Source organism: Acomys minous (genome assembly GCF_964271855.1).
Source record: "Acomys minous genome assembly, chromosome: 1".
Classification (NCBI taxonomy): Eukaryota; Metazoa; Chordata; class Mammalia; order Rodentia; family Muridae; genus Acomys; species Acomys minous.
Window position 1 is genome coordinate 29,430,225 of NC_140483.1, and position 13,332 is coordinate 29,443,556.

Genomic DNA, 13,332 nt, shown 5'->3' on the forward strand with positions numbered 1-13,332 from the left:
CAGCAGATGCAAGGGTCTTTAAATACCCAGACATGAAAATATGTTGTGAAATCCATGGACTAACATGAATTATTTCTAAAGTCTACAAGTATCAGTAGTTGTCTTGTAAATTTATTTTCCAGGCAATAATATTCAAATGGGCACACCATTTTGTGAAGTTATAAATACTTCAAGATGTATTGCTATGAATAAGAACAGTAAATTACTCTTTGTTTCTTTTTCATTCTAACACATTACATGATTTTTATCTTATTGAGGATTTATTCTCTGCCTTTGTTTTTGCTTTATTCTTTCTTTTTGGCATTGCATGCTCACCAGGGTCCTCTGAAGTGGTGCACAGAAATTATTTGTGGTGCCTCTTCATGCCAAAAAGTCTTTACCCCACAATTGATCATTTGCCTAAGTTGTTTTGTGTGCAATTTTACTGAGACTTTTAAAAACCTTACCTCATTTGCCTGCTGGCTGCCAGACTTAATTTCATAACAGATAAGATATAAAAATATAACTTTTAATAAACTAAATGCCAATGAAAATATTTTAATTTAATTTAATTTTGTTCAAAATAATTTATTTTTAACTAAAAGCTTTTTAAAAATGGATTGCTTTTTTATTCAACTAAACCAGTAAACAATTCAAAATATCAATTCCAATTTACATTTAAATACTGTTATTTTAATTTATGGAAGAAATATTCTCTCTTTGCTATGTCTTTTAGGCACATTATTAGTTTTTTTTTTTCATTTTTAAAATTAATTTATTCATATTACATCTAAATTGTTAGCCCTTCCCTTGTATCCTCCTATTCCTCCCTCCCTCCCATTTCCCCCCTTCTCCCCTCCCCTATGTCTGTGATTGAGGGAGACCTCCTCCCTCTATATATACTCTTAGGGTATCGAGTCTCTTCTTGGTAACTTGCTATCCTTCCTCTGAGTGCCACCAGGCCTCCCCATCCAGGGGACGTGGTCAGAAGAGGGGCACCAGAGTTAGAAAATTTTAACATCATAGTGATACAGTATTTCCATTCAATCTAGAGAAATGCCAACACACTCAAGGTTATGCCTGTAATTTAATATATAGAAATGTTTTATGCACTGAAAATCTGCAAACATATGCTATCCTTATGAATCAGATTACTTGGCTCAGAATCTAGAATGATCTTGGAAGCAGAAATTACCTTTTCAGATTGTCTTATTAAAATTTTTTGGTAGTTTCTAAGTAACCTTCCACATTTATGGAGACCATGTCTATGGCATATCTCAATTCATGCTTGGGTTTATATTTCTTAGTCCTTCACATCAGCTACTATGGAGAACCTTTTTATTTATTTAAAAATTATAATATAATTACATAACTTCCCCTCTTTCTTTCTCACTCGAAACCCTCCCATATAACCTTCCTGCTCTCTTTCAAATTTATGGCCTCATTTCATTAATTATTGTTACATATATATGTGTGTGTGTAAGCATATTCCTAAATACATAAATACAACCTGGTCAGGATGCCTAATATTACTTGTATTCATGTTTTCAGGGCTGACCATTTGGTATTGGATAACCATTGGTCTACTCTTCCCTGAGGAAGACTATTTCTCCTGCTCTCCATATTCCTTAGTTACCTGAAGTTCTCAAAGAAAACCTTGAGATATAACAGTCCAGGAAAAAATACAGAGTGAGACGTTGACAGAATGTCGTTCATTTTAAGTGGGGCCACAGAAATGTGCCTCTTTGGTAAGGCATATTTTAAGCAAAAGCTTGAATGAAAAGAGGGGTCTTCCTGGTGGAGCTCTGGTGAAAAGCTGCTGACTGATGAGCAGTTAGTGCGAAGTCTCTATGGTGTTGGGAAAGATGTTATGTTTGAGGAACAGTGTGGGGGCTGGTGTGTCTGGCATAGCAATGCACGAGAGGACAGGAGAGGTAGGCTCAGAGAGCTCACAGGGCTTACAGTGTGCAAGGGCCTTGAAGGTCCCTATAAGTCGTGAGCGGTCCTGGGGTAGGAGCGAGGTAGCTGGATGACATAATCAGACTCCTTGTTCAATGGATCACCTGGCTGTTGTGGTGAATATGGGTTATAGTCAGGCAAGAGAGGGAGAAAAGAGCCCAGTTAGGATGCTCAGCTAGAACACAAGGAAGAGGTGATGATGGTCTGACTGTCAGCTTTGAACTTTTAAATATGGTAGCTTGCAGACAATAGAGAAAATCTGCCATATTCTGAGATGACATGTTCTGTCGATTTTGTGACTAGCATAGCCCTAGCACTGAAATACTTCATAATCAGTTTCTCTTCTGTAAAATGTGACAGAGACCCTTTATTTTAGAAATATTTCTAATAGAGAAGTTACATAATAAAAGCTTTCATCATTTTACTGCCTCCATCTGTTTTCCACATTATAGATAATCTTCCCAAATGTAAACCTGATGATGTCAGCTCCTCTCTACCCCTCCTTCCCTCTACTTATGACACCCCAACTGGCTATGCTTTTGGAATTAAGACAGAATTCTTTGACACGGTCTATAAAGCTTTTTGTGGATTGCTTTTTGCCTAAGCCATAGGGTCTTTACATAAACACCCATCTCTCTCTCTCTCTCTCTCTCTCTCTCTCTCTCTCTCTCTCTCTCTCTCTCTTTTTCTCTCTCTCTCTCTGTCTCTCTCTGTCTCTCACTCTTTCTTCTTCTTCTTCTTCTTCTTCTTCTTCTTTGTCTTCTTCTTCATCTTTTTCTCCTCCTTCTCTTCCTCCTTTTTTTTTTTTGCAAGGCTCTCCTTTTCTTTCTTATTTAATTAACTGTAGGAACATAGCCACATTCTAAGGGGTTGGGAAGGGCATGGGGGAAGAGCCAGAAGAGACATTAGAGCAAGGCCTTTTTGAGGGAAAAGCATTTTTTAAGTGGCCCTGATAGTCTACAGAGATTTATCTGTTGTCTTTTCAGCCTTACTCTTAACCACTTGCTAGCTAATGAATTGCCTCTAAAAATCCTGAAACCATGAGAAAACTACATGGATAAGAAGTACTTTCCTCTTTTCTGTCCAGCATTGATTAACTCTTGTCTATGTCTCATGTTTGAGGTCTGTGGCCAACTTCTCAGGGCAGATTTTTGAGTACATCCTTAACAATCTGGTAGGCTATCCACCCGCTGTTCACCTCTCCTTCTTAGCATTAATTTTAGAGGAATATGTTCACAGATGTTTGTATGATCTGGGTCTATTGTGGCCCTCATGAGGTAGGTGGTTAAGGCTAGCTCTTTTCTCTACTTATTACTGCTTCCTAGTACAATACTCAGATCATGGGAGGTAATTACAAATGAATATTCATGAAGGGACTGTTGCAAAATAGACAGATTCAGCACCATCTCTCAGTAGATAGTAGTTTTAACCCATGTCAACATTGCTGGTTCCTACTCACTGCCCAGGGCTTGCACATTCTTGAGTGGGGAGGTACTCTACTCTATATAATTTTAGCTTAACCATGCACACATCCTATTATACTCTTTTTTCTTTCTTTCTTTCTTTCTTTTTCTTTTTTTGGTTTTTCAAGACATGGTTTTCTCTGTGTAGCCTTGGCTGTCCTCGACTCGCTTTGTAGACCAGGCTGGCCTCGAACTCACAGTGATTGATCTGCCTGCCTCTGCCTCCTCAGTACTGGGATTAAAAGTGCACAACCACTATGCCCTTTTCATGTTCTTAATAATTGTCAGCGTAACTTTTCAAATATAAAGTGTTGATTCCAATCAACATATTAAAATGATTATGTTATTTTGACATCCTTTTAGTTAACGTTGATGTTAAATGTGGTATCAGAGTCACTTACCTCTACCAATCACCCATTGTCACTGTTTTCTGAAACTATGTGTCCTAAACTTCTATTAAGTATGATACAACTTTTCTGACTACACGTGGAACTTCCTTTCTTTTTTTCTAGGTTCATAATTTATTGTACAAACTGAGTGCTACACGATGAGTTGACATCAGGTTCTTCAGGCATGGGACTTAACAGATGAGGTCAGACATTTCAAAATCCACTTACGTTGCTTTCACAGCTGGAGTTTTTAAAGGGCCTAAACTTGAAGTATAAGAACAACAAAGCGATGCCTCCATATACGGCCAGGACACAATTCATTCTACCTGTGAGAGTGTATGGGTTGAGATATTTTTTAATACCGGTGAACTGAAATTGGCCATCACTTTCTGGACTAGCCATGACTTCAATCTTCACCCCAATCACACACTCTGCAGCTGATTTCCTGAAAACAACAACAACAAAAAAAACCCAGATACCACCTCTGGAACTTTCATATTAGTCAAAAACACAATAAAAATCTCCAGGGTCCAGGTAGGAGAGGAGTAGGAGATGTTGAGAGGAACGGGATTGGGCGGTGGCAGAGCAACAAGGTAAGAACAGGCTGTATAAGCAAATTAAGGCCAGGGCTTTTTACTCACCAGAACTGAAAGCTTTGCTCTAAAAAAAAAAAAAAAAAAAAAAAAAAAAAAAAAAAAAAAAAGTGAAAGCAGAAAAACAATTACTATTTTCTGAGAGTTGCCTTATGACATTTGGTTTCAAGATCTGTTTGATTTGAAATGGATATTTCTCTGTCTAATGATCATCCTTTCAACTTAGCCCAGTCCTTTTTCCCAGCATTGGTGACAGGGCTGCTATGACTCAGCCGTACTTCAGTCCTCATCCTAACGGACTTTATATATTCATTAGAGAAATATAAGGAACCCAGGTGATGGTTATGGAGAGGAAAAAAAATTACTAGATTTCATTTGGCTCAAGTGCAAATTGGCTATGCCTGTTTTCCAGGAACCCTGGGTGTGTGCACACTCATGTAGAGAAATACATTACTTTAAATTATGACTCCCGACCCAGCCAGTGTTCATAATGGGACAAAACACATATGCTGGCCAAAGCACTCATAAAATCATCCTGCAAAGTGACTCCAGGGAGCCAAGGAGTTTATGACTTTGGCTGTCACTAGATATTTAATTCATCTGACACACACTTTATAAGTAGGATGGTGGGAGATTGCACAGTAATCCGAGAGATCTTGGTGAATGCACTGAGAGTAAAGAAGAGAGCCAGAGGTTGAGAGACCCATTGAGTCTGCACCGAGGAGTAAGCAATAAAGTCTCAGGGTCACTCTGGCCTCAGGACGACATGTCCTAGGGATGTGTCTGTGCTGTGTATGTGCAGCCTAATTGCTGATGTCACCAGGCACAAGAACGTACACGATAATTCATCCGGACATGATGCAACTGAAGAAACACACACATGCATGCACGCACCAGAACAAATATGCTCTCACTTCCAGATAATCTAAAAACAACTGCAGTTAAAAGCAGGAACACGAAACACACTTAGTGTAGTAAGTTACTCTGTGTCAAGAAGGAAGGACGTCCAAGGTGTATAAATCATGGTGACGTCCCTCCAACAGTAACCGCCTCCCCCAGCCCCAGAATTATCATCCTATAATCCGAAAAGCCCCAGAGTTTAAAGTATGTCCCGTACAAATGTCACTTCCAAGCTTCAGCGCTAATCCAGAGGAAATATTATCCTAGTGGTCTCCAAGGCCCAATGGCTAGGTGTTGGCTACATGATAAACTTACGTGGCGCTTTCTTAGTGATATATAGTCCTCTTGAGGGTTGAATTTTTCAAGGCTTAGTACAACCCAAACCTTTAAAATAAGATTTAAGCTTCCCTTGTCAGGTCCTTTTAAGAGCTTTTTAAATTTTTTTTATTTGCTGCCCTGAGCAGGTTCTAATCCCTGGTCCCCAGTGACAGCCTTCGACCATCTCAGGCACTTCACGTCTGCTTTCCCGGAGCACAGAGCAGTTTGCACAAAGAAAGGTGTTTTCTCTCCCACACAGAAGAACCTCAGGGAACTAACTTGAGAACATAAAAATGAAACATTTTTGGTGTTGTGGATGATGCTGTTGCTGGCTAAGAGAAGACGTATATTTGCTACTGTACTGATAACATCATCGGCATTTAATTTTTTTTTACCTTGCAGAGAACTTTCTTGAATAGGTTGAAGAATTCCTGAACAGCAGGGATTGGGAACATAGAATGATCTGCCAAGTTGGACATTCCAGGGGGTGACTAAAATATAATTTTACTGAGCGTATACAGACAGCATCCAAAGGTTTCTGACAAGTCTAGCAAGAGATTGTAGGTAATTACACAGACGGTCATGGACTCAAAGAACTCAGGTCTGAGTTCTTACCACCGTAGCAAATCACATTAATCCCCAGAAATGATATGCAATTCAATTAAACTATCCTCAAATTGCTTATAATTGAGAAAATGATGACAGAGTGGCTCATGCTTTAACTGGCACAAGTCCTTTTCTGTCCCCCTGGGATTCTGAGCCAGGCTGTCCAGTCGGAGCAGAAAGTAGGTTTTCTTACAGTGAAATCTCAGGGCCTCCCTCTGTCTGTCCTGCTGAAATTAGTTAATGGATCTTCAGAAAGGTACCCGGCTCTGATTCCTGGGCCAGTATTGTCTGACCAAACCGCAGGCAGAGAAGGAAACAGTCTTGTCCACTGCAGTAATCACTAGCCAAAGAAGCTCATCCAGCACTTTAGAGGTGGCTAGGGTGACTGTGAACTTGAACTTAGCGTTTTATTCAGCTTCAACTAACTCAATTTGAAATTAGTTGAGACACAAAATGAGTTGGAAGCGAGAACTCTGCGTTTAGGCTTTGAATATTTTCCAGATGCTGCTGCCTGTTCTTTAGGGAGGAGCCAGATCGGACTCTGTGCTGCCACCGCCCATCCTTACGTTGTCACCACCTCACACAGATTCAACACTTGGGGCACACCCAGAGCTGGCCCCCTTTCCCTTCTCTTATGGGAGCCCCTCCCTTCTCTTATTTAGTCCCATTTCCTTTCACCCTTTCTCGAGTAAGATACGTATGGAGCGCGGTCTCTCCTCAAAGGCTGGAACCAGCCAGGTCTCGTTGCTGCCACATCGGGTTTTGCTTTTAAGGAAGAGGTAAGAGTTTGAGATTTGAACTTCAGACATGGGTTGGAGCTGACTACAGTGCTTACTTAGACTGTACTGCACCAGGACAAATGGAAGTCTGTGATCAGACCTGCAGTATCAAAGGGTTTGGAGGAGCCTACTAAAGTTTGGCCAAGAAGGTCATCTTTCTGCTACCACAAAACTACTTTTCTTAATATTCAAATCTCAAACCACAATGTACTGTTAAATCCGTGTAGCCTGTTGCACGGAATAGCTAAATATGAATAAAAAAAATGCTTCATGTGCTATAATGTGTGTATTGAAAACTGACCCATTTTGTCTAATTTATAACTTAAGCATCACAAATTTTATCTACTTTGAGTGTGTAGTCGGATGATTTTTTAACAACTTTAGAACTGTGCTACCATAATCATAATCCTTAGTGAGTAATCTCCAAGTGCTTGTCATCAAAGCTACAGCCCTCGTGTTTGGAATCCTTGGGATTTTATGCCATAGGCATAGTGACAGTTAGCTTTCTTACGCTTGTGTCACATATTCAGTTATCAAGTTAAACATATTAATCTCCTCAAACATTTACTTACTGTTTTTTAAGCTTATGTAATATACAAATCACATGTTGTGTATATGGCCATTCACACCTCCTCACTCTGGCTTCTCTCCCTCCCCCATTTATTAGCATTGGGTTTGTTTATTTTTATTTTATGTGTATGAGTGTTTGCCTGCATGCGTGTAGGTGCGCTGGCCTAAAAGGCACAGTCCTGTGCTCACGCTTTTATACCCTGTACTTGTGGTGTCTTTCAACAAGTGGGGTCTGACTCTTTCACCTGCAGGGATGGGGGAGACACCTGGCACCTGTTTATCACCGTTCCAGGAGGCCGTCCAGATGTGCTGTGTTGGCAGCTAAGGCTGACAGGGCTTTTTCTTTTCTTGTCTTTGGCTTTTTGAGACAGGGTTTCTCTGTGTGTAGCTTTGTCTGCCTGTCCTGGACTCACTTTGTAGGCCAGGCTGGCCTTGAACTCACAGAGATACACCTGCCTCTGCCTCCCAAGTGCCGGGATTATAAAAAAAAAAAGATTTATTTATTATTATGTATACAGTGCTCTGCCTGCATGTCCACCTGGGATTAAAAGTGCATGCCACCGCTGCCCAGTGGATGGGGCTTTTTCTAGCACTGGTTTTCATGGTAGCACACTAGGTACTGGATTTTAAGTCTGAGTCATGGCCTTATTTCTCTTTCGCCCTGAGAAGGTGGAAGGAGTCTGTACTGCTTAGAATTGGAGGCGGAGTAATGTTAACTGTGCTTCCTTCCTGCATTCTCCAATGTGTTTGTTTTGATGCACGGGAAGCACATCCTGTGGTCCCTCGTCTGGTTTCCTTAGCTTTTGTGGAGGTAGTCTGGCATACGCACAGCTGTTTAACTACGTGTGTTGTCTACGGGGAGATGGTCTAGGCGCTCAGCTACCTTCTTATTCCACATCCCAGTTTGTTTCATCAGTCTCCATTTTCTCTCCTCTTCCTTTGACCCTCCCAGTGCTGGAGATCAAACCATGCCTCCCTAAATGCTAGACAAATACCCTACCATCAACTTACACCCTAGCCTACCAATTTATATTTAAGTAGAGAACTTAAACATGTTCCATTCTAGCACAGGAAGAATTTTGAAGCAGGGACTTTGAAAAGAAACTGGAGAAAATCATAATTCCGACTCCATGGTGTCTTTAGGTGTGATGATAAGTTGTTTACTTAACACACCTGAGCTTTGCTTTCTGTATCTGTAGAGTGGGGGCTTTATTGATGTCTCTGGAATGCTAAAAGCGTGAAGTGTACATTATGACTAAAAGAGTTTGCTGTAAAAAAATGTCAGGGTCAGTAAATCCATACTGTGGCCTCATCAAGAAAATAACATTTGGTTTTTCATGGGGAGTCTGGATAGTATGATGTAGGAGAGGGGCTCACAACGCCTTATAAAAAGGAGTTCTATCGATGAAAAAGTAATTCTGTGGACTACACTAGTTGTACCTGAACATGGGCTTAGAAATCTTAGTTTTACTTATCAGTATTGACTGATTCCTGTGACCATTTTGCCTAAGGCCAGTTTTAAAGACGTGAACTTGCCAATTGGAAGAACCTTGTTCTAATTTCATTCTGTTGTGACAAACACCATGAAGAAAAGCATCCCAGAAGAGGCAAGAGTTTGTTTCAGTTTACCGAATACAGTCCATCCTGGAAAGAAGCCAACGCAGGTAATACTCCTGACCAAGGAACTCATGGCCAAGGAAGTCCAGCTGACTCTGGAGGGATGCTGTCTTCTGGCTTGCTCACAGACCTGTGCTTAGCTAGCTTCTTCTTCTTCTTTTTTTTTTTTAAAAAAAGATTTATTTATTTTGTATACAGTATGCATCAGATCACATTATAGATGGTTGTGAGCCACCATGTGGTTGCTGGGAATTGAACTCATAACCTCTGGAAGAGTAGTCAGTGCTCTTAACCGCTGAGCCACCTCTCTGGCCCTAGCTAGCTTCTTGTAGAGTTCAGGAAGTGGTGCTGCCCACGGTGATCTGGGCCCTCCTGCACTGACTAACAATAAACATATCCCCACCCAGCTAGACGTGTATAGGTCATCCCATCTAGGACACCAATCAATTGAGACTGCATTCTCAATGACCCCAGGCTGTGCAAAATTGACAAGGAAAGTTGACTAGGGCAAGCCCTGACCTCTGTGGTTTTCTGGACTGAGCCAGTGACTACGAGCGGAGATAGATAGTGAAGGGGGGAAGGTAGAAGGGGAAGATGGGCGTCATGTTACATCTATCCTTGCAATGTTGAGCCACTGGAGGAGGATTTACATGGGGACTGGATTTATTTTTGCTAATAGGTATTATAAACTGATAGTGCATAATAGCTTAAAGAACATTAAGGTTTATATTTTGTTAATTACATTATGTTAGTTACATTATGTTAATTATTTATAGGTATAGTGGATACTTTGTTCAAGACACATGCTCAAATCTGGTCTCCAAAAGAATCAACCTTTTTTGATTCTTTTTTTTTTTTTTTTTTTTTTACTTAGTTATTCTTTTGAGTCAAGGTCTTCCAATGTTTCCCCGGTTGGCCTGAAAAATCTATGTAGCCCATGGTGACCTCACATTTGCAGCTACCCTCTTGCCTCAGTTTCTTCAGTGCTGGAATATAAGCATGTATCACAGTCCTCAACTTTTGGCCTTACAGACTTACACGTAAACTATCGTGGCCCGGTTCTTAAGTTACCAATCCAAGTCAAGTCCAGGCTTAGACCCTCAGGCTCAGGCATACTAGAGGTGGGGTTGAGGCTGATGCCACACCTGGAGTACTATACAATACAGCTGCAGTCATGAGATCAACATCAAGGCTTTCTGATTGTGACTAGAGTCAAGGTTCTGCAAGATCGCATCGCCCAATATTGTCCTTGTTCTCCTTAAGGACAGCATCAGCTTAATGTCCTTAATGGCATAGGTGAAAAGCTCTTCATTAGAAGTGTCAGCGTGGCTCTCCAGAATGTCACCAGCTCTGACTGGTGGCTCTCTGGGGTGAATGGGCAGTGAGGACCCCTATACCTGCTCCTGACCCTGTTTCAGAGTGTTTTATTCGGAAATCACTGTTACAGCAGGTATGAGAAGTACACTATGTGTCTATCTGCCTTTGCTTGCATGACTATTTAACAAAAACAACTATCTTCATGTAAGAGACCAATAAGGTGAATACTATATTTGCATTTACAACTTAGCTGCAACCTTAAGCATTGCCAATGCTATATAATAAATCTCTTAGCATTCTGTTCCTGGCAGATCTTCTGTCTTTATCGCTGGGTCCATCAATGTTTTCATTGTTGTGTTTGTTTTCCTTTTAAAGTCACACCGCTTGGGCTGAGGAGCATGGGCTAGTGTCAGAGCTAGCTTGCACGGGACAGGGGGCTCAACCCTCAGCTCAGCAGTAAAAGAAGTCAATTAAAGCTGATAAATCATTGCACATTCAGATATTTGAGCTTTATATGCTTAATGACAAACATACAAACATTCTAACTTTGCGAACTGTAGTCCATGCAACACAGTGGTTTTGTGATTCACCCATATATATGGGCCACAGTAAAGGGTTGTTGTATACAGAAGGCGAAGCCAAGCTGTCAGTCACGGGACTTGGTTTAGTCACTTAAAATCACTGAGCCATTTATGGATCCAGACAGGGTTTTTTTTTTTTTACTTGAGAGTAGTTAAAGAGGCCAAGTGTCTGGTCTGTGTTACACACCCGTGATATTGCAGCAAGAGGGGCTGGTGGGATGCAACAAAAGTTACAGAGTACATGCCACTAGGACACAGTTCTGCACTAGCGCTAAATGGTTCTGTGATTGACAGTTCTGCCTCATATTGTATCAGCTCCTGGGAAATGGCACAGAACTGTCCATGGTATTATCTCATGGAAGAGAGGAGGTAAACGGAAGATGCATCCCCTACCTCCCCGCCCAAGCTATTCACTTTCTTTTATCCAGACAGGGCCACAGTATGCTACAGGGCTCAGATGAGCTGTGACCCAGCTTATGAGGCATGAGTGCAGCTGGCAAGGGTTCCCATATGGAGTAAGTTAGCCACTCTCAACAGTGCTTTACTAATTTTCATCACTATGTGTTGGTTTAATAGTCAGTAAATATATACTATTTGTCAGTTTAATGCTGTTCCACATCCGGGTTGCTATAGAGCTTTTGTTTGTTCATTTATTTTATATTCTAAACAAAGCCACGCCAAATGCTCTTAAAGTTTTTAAAAATACATTATTGATTAGTGTGATGTGCATGCGTGCATGTATGCATATGTGTGTGTGTGTGTGTGTGTGTGTGTGTATGTGTGTGTGTAAAGGGACATGAGTACCATGGCATGTGTGGGAAGGTGAGATGGAGTCAGTTTTCTCTAGCATGTCCAAGTATCAAGCTCATCTGGTCAGGGTTAGTGGCAAGTGCATTTATCTGCAGCCATCTTGCCAGCCCCATATCTTTCTTGCTCTTCTTTTCTGGTACAGACAGGTAAGGACTGTTTTAGAGACTCTGTGCTCAACCATGGAGCTGTTTGGTCTAGGACATAGGCATCTTGAAGTTTGCAAGAGATGGTCCTGAATTTCTTGTACAAATTCTCACTGACCCTCACTTTATAACAATGACTTCTGATGTTCTATCCTGTCACTTCACTGGACATTTGGGGCTCCCATTTTTGAAAACCTCTTGCTATATCTTATTATGATTCAAATCTGTACATCTCAGGTATTTGATAAATCAAACTTTTTTTTTTAGTATTTAGTTGGCATTTATATTTAATTTTCTGAGAGGTTATGTAGAAATATTTTCTTCTTTTCTGTAGAGTTTGTGTTAGTCATGTTTACTTGTAGGAGTTATTCATATATTCCGGGTTCTAATTTTTTATTGATTATTGAGAGTAGAAACACCAATTGTGCATATTTGGTTGAGTTTCTATTCCATCACTTCTTCTTATGAACGAAAGCTCATTATCTTAATCTTGATGTAGTTACACAGCTATTATATGGCAGGGCAAATATATTTCTTATATGGCTTTCCTTCTAGTGGCCCCTCACAGGAGATTCCCCCATGAGAGCAAAACTCACTTTCTTCCTTCTCTTGCTGAAATCACACATCTCTCTTCTACTTCATTGTTTTCCTTCCCCGCCTGGAAATTAGAAACCTGAGGTAGACTTGAGGTGCATACCATCACCTCACTCACTAGGCACAAATGCAGCCAAGAGTGGTATTGGCTGGCAACACATAGAGCGTTTCATTCATAAGAGAAAAATGGCCACTCTGAGAAAGCATGTGCAATGAGCTGGAAACCGCAAGAAACAGTCACAAAACCTGATGTGACCCATAGAAGCAAGCTAAGTGGACAAAGGCATTTTGTATTCACCGATCGATCTTTCATCCCATTCAGAAATTATTGGTCTGAAATATAAAGATATTTGAATGTTTTATAACCCTTACCCAGATATAGAAAATATATAATTCATAGCGGGCAATTCATTCTGTAAACACTGAAAAATACTTTGCCAAGATCAATCGTCAAATAAGGAATATGAGTACCTGCAGCCAGTTCTCTCTTAAGATCCACATCTTACTAAGGGTTAAAAGTCAGTACCCTGTTGCAGATACTAACACAAGTGACAAAGGAGAATGGTATGTGCACTCACTGGCCCTATGAACACAATATACCGTGATGCACTTAGTCATATGCAAAGTTCACACTTGACAACCACACAACTGAATTACAAAAACCCACAACGTGATGTCAGTGTGTGTCTTTACACTCACACCAGTGTACACATT

General features: G+C 40.6%; 1 protein-coding gene and 1 pseudogene across 2 annotated transcripts in view; both read right to left on the minus strand.

Moving 5' to 3' along the window:
* The window catches only part of LOC311597475 (uncharacterized protein), a gene marked incomplete at its 3' end in the record, with an annotated part of 321,153 nt that overhangs the window by 27,255 nt on the left and 280,566 nt on the right, over positions 1-13,332 (minus strand). The window lies entirely within an intron of this gene.
* On the minus strand, positions 2,632-4,196 carry LOC311597378 (ATP synthase membrane subunit K, mitochondrial-like; annotated as a pseudogene). The gene has a single exon. The product of its transcript is annotated as an ATP synthase membrane subunit K, mitochondrial-like (transcript).